Source organism: Taudactylus pleione, unplaced genomic scaffold (assembly GCF_031769625.1).
Source record: "Taudactylus pleione unplaced genomic scaffold, aTauple2 ptg000027l, whole genome shotgun sequence".
Classification (NCBI taxonomy): Eukaryota; Metazoa; Chordata; class Amphibia; order Anura; family Myobatrachidae; genus Taudactylus; species Taudactylus pleione.
Window position 1 is genome coordinate 4,685,001 of NW_028284429.1, and position 9,791 is coordinate 4,694,791.

The window sequence follows — 9,791 nt, forward strand, 5'->3', positions numbered from 1 at the left end:
TCTTGCAGTCACAACTATAACAGATAAAACTGCAACAGAACTGAAGCAGAGTAATCAACTCGTAAGCAGGTAAGAAGCACTGGGTGGGCATCCAGTGTCCCCTGTGGAATCGGAGAAATGGCTTTAACGGTAAGTACCAAAATCCTGTTTTCTCCTTCATCCACTAGGGGACATTGGAGCTTCTGACAGTGGGTACGTCCCAAAACTTCGCTGCTGGGGGTGAGGGAGCGCTGAACTCGAAGCATACGCCACAAAAAGGTGTCAAACCTGTAGAAACTTACAAAAGTAGATGACGACCACTTAGCTGCTCTACAGACGGAGGTCGAGCAGAAGCAACATATGCCTGACGAATGATTAGACAAATCCACCTGGCCAAAGTCCGTTTTGATGCAGGCCAGCGATGTTGATTTGTGTCAAAGGACGGATAGTGCCTCTGATTTGCATAGACTTTTAGTTTGGGCCACAAACTCGAAGCGCCCGCACTACATCTAGAGAGTGAGAACCCCCGAAAGAGTCCAACAAGGCCGGCACCACAATCGGCTTATTTAGGTGAAAAGCAGAGACTACCTTAGGCAAAAAGGAAGGGCGGGTACACAGTCCCGCCCAATCGTTGCCAAAATATTAAGGGGAACGGCAGGACAAAGCTCAAAGTTCAGATACTTGCCTACCTGAAGCTAGGGCCAATAAAAAAGGACCACCTTCCAAGTTAAATATTTTAATACACATCCTCAAAAGGATCAAATGTGGCCAACTGAAGGAAGGATAAGACTAGGTTCAAGTCCCATGGAGCCGTGGGAGACACAAAGGGGGGCTGTACTCTAAGCACCCCTTGAAAAAAGCTCTGAACCTCCAGAATTATAGCTAGGAGACGCTGGAAAAATTTGAAAGAGCAGAAACCTGCACTTTTAGAGATTCCAAACGTAGTCCCGCGTCAAGCCCCTTTTGAAGAAAAAGAAGATGCGTAAAATGAAAGGATGAAGTGGAAGATCCATGTCCTTCACACCAGGAAATAGAAGCCGTCCAAATGCAATGATAATGCGCAGATATCACTGGTTTCCTAGCTCGGAGCATAGTAGGAATGACCACTCTTGAAATGCCATATCTTCTTAGGATGGCAGTCTCAGCCACGCAGTCAATGAAGCATACATAATTCCGGGTACACGAATGGACCCTGCTGCAGAAGATCTGACCGTAGTGGAAGGGGCCAAGTTTCGTCTGCTAGAAGAAGTAGGAGATCGGAATACCAAGTTTGATGAGGCCAATCCGGAGCCACTAGGATGACTGTGGAGGACTCGTGCTTGATCCGCTTGAGAACCCGAGGAAGAAGCAGAAAAGGTGGGAATAGGTACACAAGGCTGTACAGCCAAGGAATCAGTAAGGCATCCGCTCCCACCACTTCTGGATCCCTGGTCCTGGAGCAGTAGAAGGGAAGCTGTCGATTTGTCTGGGAGGCCATGAGATCTAATCTGTGGCCTCCCCCAATGTTGAACTAGTTGAAGGAAGACTTTGGGATGAAGGGACCATTCCCCAGGGTGAAGATCATGACGACTGAGATAGTCCGCTTCCCAGTTGTCGACTTCCGGAATGAAGACTGCGGAGATGGTCCTGACGTACCTTTCCGCCCACAGAAGAATGCTGCTGGCCTCTCTCATTGCTAGACGACTGCGTATAAGAGGAGCAGCCTGTATCAGAGCCCTGTAGACAGCTCGCAGTTCTAGAACATTGATCAGTAAGAGGGATTCCTGCTGTGACAAACCCCCTCAAAGTGGTTGTCCAAGACCACAGCTCCCCAACCACAAAGGCTGGCATCCGTAGTTACCAGTGTCCAATCCAAATAGTCGACCCTCTACAAGATGGTCCATTGGAGCCACTAGATCAAGGCTCCTTGGGTCTGAGGAGACAGACGCACCAGACGATTCATTTGTAGGTGGGACCCTGACCATTAAGACAGAAGATCTAATTGAAATGTTCTGGAGTGAAACCTGCCGAAGTGGATGGCCTCAAAAAGGAGGCCACCATCTAACCTAGGAGATGAATGCAAAGATGCACAGACACTTTCTTCGGCCTGAACACCAAGTGAACCAACTCCTGGATGGCAATGGCCTGGTCTATCAGAAGGAAAGCCAGAAGAAAGATTGTGTCCAGAATCAAACCCAGAAACTAAAGTCTCTGCGACGGCATCAATTGGGACTTCTGGAAGTTGACAATCCAGCAGTGTTGTATGAATATCTGATGTAGAAGGGACACTTGATGCAGCACTTCTGCCGATGGAGTCTTGAGGAGCAAGTCGTCCAGGTAAGGGACAATCATCACCTCTTGAGAGCGCAGTTAAGTGACCATCACCTTGGTGAATACTCTGGGAGCTGACGAGAGACCGAACGAGAGGGCCTGAAATTGGTAATGACCATCTCTGATGGCAAACCTGAGGAAGGCCTGGTGTAGATAGGTATCTTTGATGTCTAACACCACCAAAAACTCTGCTGCTTTTAGCCCCGCACTCACAGAATGAAGGGACTCCATCTTGAACCTGTGAAAGGAGAGATACTAGTTCAAAGACTTGAGATTTAGAATGGGTCTGACTGATCCATCTGGCTTTGGAACCACAAAGACTGGAATAAAATCCCTGGTTTCTTTGTGCAATCGGAACCGGGACCAGAACCTCGGCCAGCAGAAGTTTGTTGATTGCCTGATGTTAAACTAGATGTTTTAAAGGATTGACTGGAAACCCTGTTGTGAAAAATCACACTGGAGAAGGCAAATCATCTTGTATCCCTGAGATATCAGATTCTGAACCCAAGTTTCAAGACAAGTCTGCCACCAAACCTCCAAGAAGCGCAGGAGACAAGCACCCACCTTGGAATCCCTGAGGTGTGATGGGAGCCAGTCATGCCACAGGCTTGGGTATCCGAACAGCGGGCACTGGCAGGCTGACGTCCTCTTTCATGACTTCCTGAAGATTAACCTCGAGGTCTACCCTGAAATCTTGCTGGGGCTCGAAAGGAGCGAAAAGATCTTTTAAATGAGCGACGTGGAGGTGCTGACAAAGTTAGTAAAGTGCTCTTACCCCCAGTGGCCAGAGAGATCCACTTGTCCAACTCTGGGCCAAATGAAATATTAACTGTGAAAGGAAGCGCTTCAGCCACCAGTTTAGACTCTGGCTTCGTGCTTGGCAAGCACAAAGCCAAAGAGCAGAGCAAGCAGCAATAGCCGAAGCAGAGATCATAGCAGCTACCTTGCCGACATCTCTGGAGGAGCCTCCCAAGTATACAGAAGGCTCCTGTACATGCTCCGCCAAGGTAATCAGATCTGCCCATGGAGTGGTTGACTTTAAACCTTCCGCCAATTGTTCAGCACACTTCTCGACTGCCATGTTAGCCCAAGAGCCGACCAAGGCCGGTCTGAGAAGTACACCTGCAGCCGTATAAATGGATTTGAACGTAGTTCCAATTTCTGCTCTGAGCTTTCTTTTAAAGTATTAGCCCCCGGAACTGGAAGCGTGGTTTTCTTCGACAGACAAGAAACCGAAGAATCCACAAGTGGGAGTTTCCCATCGACTTCTATTCTCTGCAGGAAAATTACGGTCCGGATTCTGCCAGGCTGCCACCATCTGTTCGTCTAACTTGCCGGAAAGGTAATAGAAGACTTGTTTCTTAGCAAACAAGGAGTCATCTAATGATTCTGGAGCCTCAGTGTCAGAAATGTGAAGTGTGCTTCAATACCCTGTGTTGCTTCAGGTTCCTGTGGAGAAGCCTCTATATCTGATTTGTCCAGCATCTCCTCTTCCTCCTCCTGAGACGAATGATAGGCTTCAGAATCCTCGTCTGACTGGAGAACCGTCGGAAGTGCCCTCTTCTTAGACAGCAGACTTACCACGGCCTCAGGAGACTTGGGCGCAGAAGCCATTACCTGGGCAAGGCCATTTACTGAGCGGGATAGATTCTGAGCCCACGCTGGTTCTGTAGCAAGAAAAGAAGTGTTAGAGGTGCTAGGTCTATCCTTGGCAGCCTCCCGTTCCTTATGGGAAGCGGTTAATTCAGATGGAAGATCTGTCATGAACCCTGACAAACTATTTCGTAAGGAGGGTGTGACAGTCTGCGCTGGGTTAGCACTTTCCGCTTCACAAGCATCACACAGGGATAACCCTTCAGAGCGACCATGGGTACATTTTTTTTTTGCAACTAGTACAGGCAGTTTCTATGTAGCAGTTTTGTCTATCGCTTTGGAAGAAGTCTTAGCCTACTCACAGACAAATGGACATACGAGTTTTTTCATATAATCTTACACAGAAAAGGTAAACCGAGGCAGACAGAGCAATAGATGGGGAGGAGCAGAATTTTTAATAATAATGCTACTCAGAAAAAAAAAAGGTGGAAAGGAGCAGAATTAACAAATAATAATGCTACCCCACTTTGAACATGCAATGTAGAAAACAGGTGGGGAGAGCAGAATTACAAAACTAATGCTATCCCACTGCAGGACTCGCAGACCCCTTTAGCAGACTGGAGCTGTAGAATCCTTGGCTTCTGTGCTCAGCATTCGCCTTTTTTCCTCCTCCTGAGTGCAGGCAGCGGGGAAGAGGAGCGCTGGGACCTCGTCTTATACTTAAGATGGCGCCGCTCCTAGTAAGCAGAGCGCGCCAATATCAGAGTATTGGAGAGAACACCTCTCCTGCTTATCAGGTGGTGTGTATACTTACGATATGTGACTGCAGCCAGGGTGCTGGGCAGGGAGGGGAGAGCGGGGGACCCAGACACAAACCTGTTTCCATTGTGGTGGGCCCCGCTGAGTCAGTGGACTCTTGTTGGGTGGGGGCCCCCTCCATAGGGTGACCGGACACCGGCTGCAGTACCCTCCTCGCAGCTCCCACGGTGCAGGCAGACTGTCCCAGCCAGCAGTCTGCCTACCCTCAATGTCGGCATCTTAGATAAAAGGGCTGGAGCCCCACGTGCACCAGCTCTCTCAGGCACATTCTAAAACCTGGGGCTGATGGGGCATAGAGGGGGAGGAGCCAGTCACACTTTTAGATTCTTAAAGCACCAGGCTCTACTCAACCCACCGTCTATACCCCACTGTCAGAAGCTCCAGTGTCCCCTAGTGGACGAAGGAGGAGTCAAATTTAGAAAAATCCATTTTCTAAGTGGGTGAAAAGGGCTAAAATGTTTCCTCCCCCCGTGCAATGTCCTGACTGTCTCATTGTGGCTGCAGCAGTTCATATTCATACACCTACTGTCACCCCAAATGCTGTCAATCACTGGCAGTTGGTGTGGTTCCCCTATTCGAACAGTGAGGAAAGGGAATGCGTTACTACACCGATGAGGGAGGGAAGTGTCAAATGTGTTACTACAGAGTAAAGGAAGGGAATGTGTTACAGCACAGGCAAGGGAGGGTAATGTGTTACTACAGGGATGAGGGAGGGGAATAAGTTACTACAGGTGTGAGGGGGGATTGTATTTCTACAAAGGCGAGGATTGTCGAATGTGTTACAAACTAGGCAAGGGAGGGAAATGTGTTACTACATAGGCGAGGGAGAGGAATGTGTTACTACATAGGTGAAGGAGTGGAATGTGTTAATATATAGGTGAGGGTAATGTCTTACGATAGCAGTGATGCATTACTATAGAGGTGAAGGATTAATGTGTTACTGAAGTGGTCAGATGGAAATAGAAACAGTAAATATCTAAAGTCTACACGAGTGAAGCCGGGTACATAAGCTAGTAGGCAATATTTTGGAATGTCATGATGTTGTTTTAGCGCAGATGTTCCTGTTTGAGGAAACATATGGTTAGGAATGACTAGGTGACAGTAACTGGTGATATGTGTCTCTTCACATGGGTAACTTGGCCGATTGTTGCAATCTGTAGCGAAAGCGGCAGGGAGTATTCATGCACTCACACACGAGAGATTTTGTTTTGTGGAGCAAGATATATAAATTAACTTCTAACAGGTGGAGACTCCTTATGTGAAGTGCTCCCAGGTTTTTAGTGGACAATGGAGCTGTCCTTAGAGAGGGTGGAGACCAGCTCATATCTTGCACTTTGAAACCGGACGCCAATTCCAGTTGCTCTTTTATAAAGGAGAGCACAAATATTAACAGTTGTAGCATAAGAAAGCTTCTTTAATGTATAACCAAAAACAAACAAAGCCAGACCGCCTTACTCTTATGGCTTATTTAGGATATAAAGTTCAACCAAGCGACCATGTAGTAATATATTGTGTACTAATAGGGTACGAAGACTAAAGCCACAGCTGCACATTAATGTGGGGTAAAAGCATACACACTTGCACCCTTGCATGCAAATGCTGTTATTTTCAAGGTGGATGCATCTTGAGATACCTGTATATAGTAAGTCGCCCGTACTTAGGCTTCTGGTTTTCCAATGGAACTCTGTGCTACCCTTTGGAGCACGAACTGCGTCACAAATATCATGTACTGCTTATTTGTGAAAGCTCAGTAATACAACCCCTGATCACTGGCAGCTTAGCTCAAAAATAAGTCAGTCATGAGGCTCAACAGGCTGTAAGGTCATGGTAAGAGAACAGCGGAAGAAGTGAAGAGTAAGGAGCCTACGCTGGCTACTTGTGCCCACTGCGAGAGATCTACTGATCGGTGGCAATAGTCAGCTACTTGTCACTAGGTTATTACAACTCTCCTTTGTAGTTGCCCCCCCCCCTTGCAGAACCTGTGGTCCTTAGTATTTAAATGATCTAGAACCCCTGCTGCTAACTATATGGATAGATTAAGTGTCCTCAATTGCAGCACTTTGGAAAACACAAATACGGAGGTAATCAGTTTTGCAAAAAAATAAAAGTCTATAAAAGTCATTCCTCATGGATAATGAAAGCAGACTCGTTCCATCAGGGCAGTGTACTGGTATACGGTTAGGAAGCCGGCGGACAGAATGCCGACCGCCAGCTTCCAGACAATTTAATCCCGATGAGGGACCCTTACCTCAGGGCACCACCTTCTACCCGTGGTGACTGAAGACAGAGGAACTCTCCTCCTTGAAGCAGCAGTCTGTGGCTTCCAGGAGAGGTGTAAGGACAGCAGGTTGGACCGATATGAACACTAAAATACTTTAGTAACTGCACATGTAATACAGGTTAGAGTAGAGGTGGGCAATAAGCTGCCCCAGCCGTTTTAGAACTACACATCCCAGCATTGCCTGACAGTTTTGCCATTTGACCATGCTAAAACTGTTGCAATGCATGCTGGGATGTGTAGTTCAACAGCTGGAGGGTCGCCAATTGCCCACCCCTGGGCTAGAGGCTTACACGAAGCACAACTAAGGGTGGGTGACTGCTAATGGTACCAAACAAAATCACCTTTACCCCTCTCATTTGCAGGGTTGTGTACACACCAGTGCTGCACCCACACCTAACATGCATTCAGTAGCTTGGTGAATGCAGCATTAATGTCATTTGAGGCCAAGCCACTTGCTCCCTATGGTTAATGCACTGACTGTGTCTAGCGTCTCACGGAACATAACCGCTACTGGTTTCTTTTGTATTAATCGTCTACTGAGAGCACCTTGTGCACTGCTAGTGTTCCCAATAGGGATCTATAATAGTCCCTCTTCCAAGAGACATTAATGGTACATTCACCGTGTGGCTGAACACATCCCCATTACATCTTGCAACAGACGGCAGAAGTTACAGATAAGGTTAGTTCCTATGGTCAACTTTTACTCTACTCCCTCATTGTAATACGTGAATTAATATTAAAAAAAAAAAAAGATTGAACCAATATCGATTGAACCAATATCCAACTAAGAAATCTAGATAGGTTGTTTAAGCACAGACTGGCAATAATATATTGATGCAATATAGAACCGCACTGTCACTAGTCGCTCATAAGTGAACACTTAACTAATCTGCTCACCTCACACAATGTGAAAGCTATTTTTAACCACATATAATGCAAGCACAGAGGATACCCCACCAGTAACAGTAACTGCATGTTTGGAATAGGACCAGTCTGCCTCCTTCAGGCCATGAAGGGGAACTGCAGTTACTGTCGTACTGCAGACCAGGGGGAAAAAAAAAAAAAAAAAGGGAACAAAAACACTACACGCCTTATAGGAGATCCCCACCTCAGCACTGCCAACCATCGGCCCAAGCACATTATTCTCCAGCTGGGACGGAGCAGCTAATATTCCAGACATCTGGTGCTTTAACAATAAAAGTTAAAGACGCCTGAAAAACAGTCTGCAGAGCCAGACACCTATAAATGTACATGGGAGCTTCTGACAATCGGAAATCGCAGCGCCCGTGTGACAACAGCTAAAGTGAGAGACACTGGAGGGAAGTTTCACACAAGCACAGGAGCCAGAGGAGTGCGCTACCTGCAATACACAGTTCTAAGGAATAAATAAACGGCTGGGTACCAGGGACCCTCACACACCAGGGGCACAACTGTATGTAATATAAGTATAATCCAACCTTTCATCCAATGGAGCTGTAGAATTTTATGACGCATTTATAGTGTGTTTGGAAACTGTGCAGGGGACATGGGTGCAGGATGACTCCTCTAAAAGGCTTATGAACATTCTTTAATGATTGGGAAAGAGAACCACCATGTGTTTGAACCTCAGCGCACGGAGTCACTACAGATTATTCAGCATCGACGTTTTCGTCAGTGACTCTGGACAGATGAGATTTCTAAATAAATATTTTTTTTAGCTAATCATCATTAACTATGTGTTCGGTGTTTTAAAATAGTTTCCCTTTTGTAGAGTTACGATGAGAAAATGCATAAGAACTACTGAAAACTAAAATGTAACTTTCCAATTACAGTAGAATAAAAAAAACAAACCAAACCTAGATGCGATTCTATGCCGAGCCCCACCTGTCGCCACGTGCAATACGCTGAGCCCCACCTGGTGCCATGTATAACAAGCCGAGCCGCATCTATAATATGCAGAGCATATTCTGGTGCCATGTATAACAAGCAGAGCCGCATCCATAATATGACGATCCCCACCTGGTTCCATGTATAACAATCTGAGCCGCATGTATAATATGCAGAGCCCCACCTGGTGCCATGTATAACAAGCCAAGCCGCATCTATAATATGCTGTGCCACACCTGGTGCCACGTATAACAAGCTGAGCGCATCCATAATATGACGATCCCCACCTGGTGCCATGTATAACAATCTGAGCCGCATGTATAATATGCAGAGCCACATCTGGTGCCATGTATAACAATCTGAGCGCATCCATAATATGCTGTGCCCCATCTGGTGCCATGTATAACAAGCAGAGCCGCATCTATAATATGCTGTGCCCCACCTGGTGCCATGTATAACAAGCCAAGCCGCATCTATAATATGCTGTGCCCCATCTGGTGTCATGTATATCAAGCAGAGCCGCATCTATAATATGCTGTGCCACACCTGGTGCCATGTATAACAAGCTGAGCGCATCCATAATATGACGATCCCCACCTGGTGCCATGTATATCAAGCAGAGCCACATCTATAATATGCTGTGCCACACCTGGTGCCATGTATATCAAGCTGAGCCGCATCCATAATATGCTGTGCCCCATCTGGTGCCATGTATAACAAGCTGAGCCGCATCCATAATATGCTGTGCCCCATCTGGTGCCATGTATAACAAGCTGAGCCACATCTATAATATGCAGAGCCCATCTGGTGCCATGTATATCAAGCAGAGCCACATCCATAATATGCTGTGCCACACCTGGTGCCATGTATAACAAGCTGAGCCGCATCCATAATATGCTGTGCCCCATCTGGTGCCATGTATAACAAGCTGAGCCACATCTAT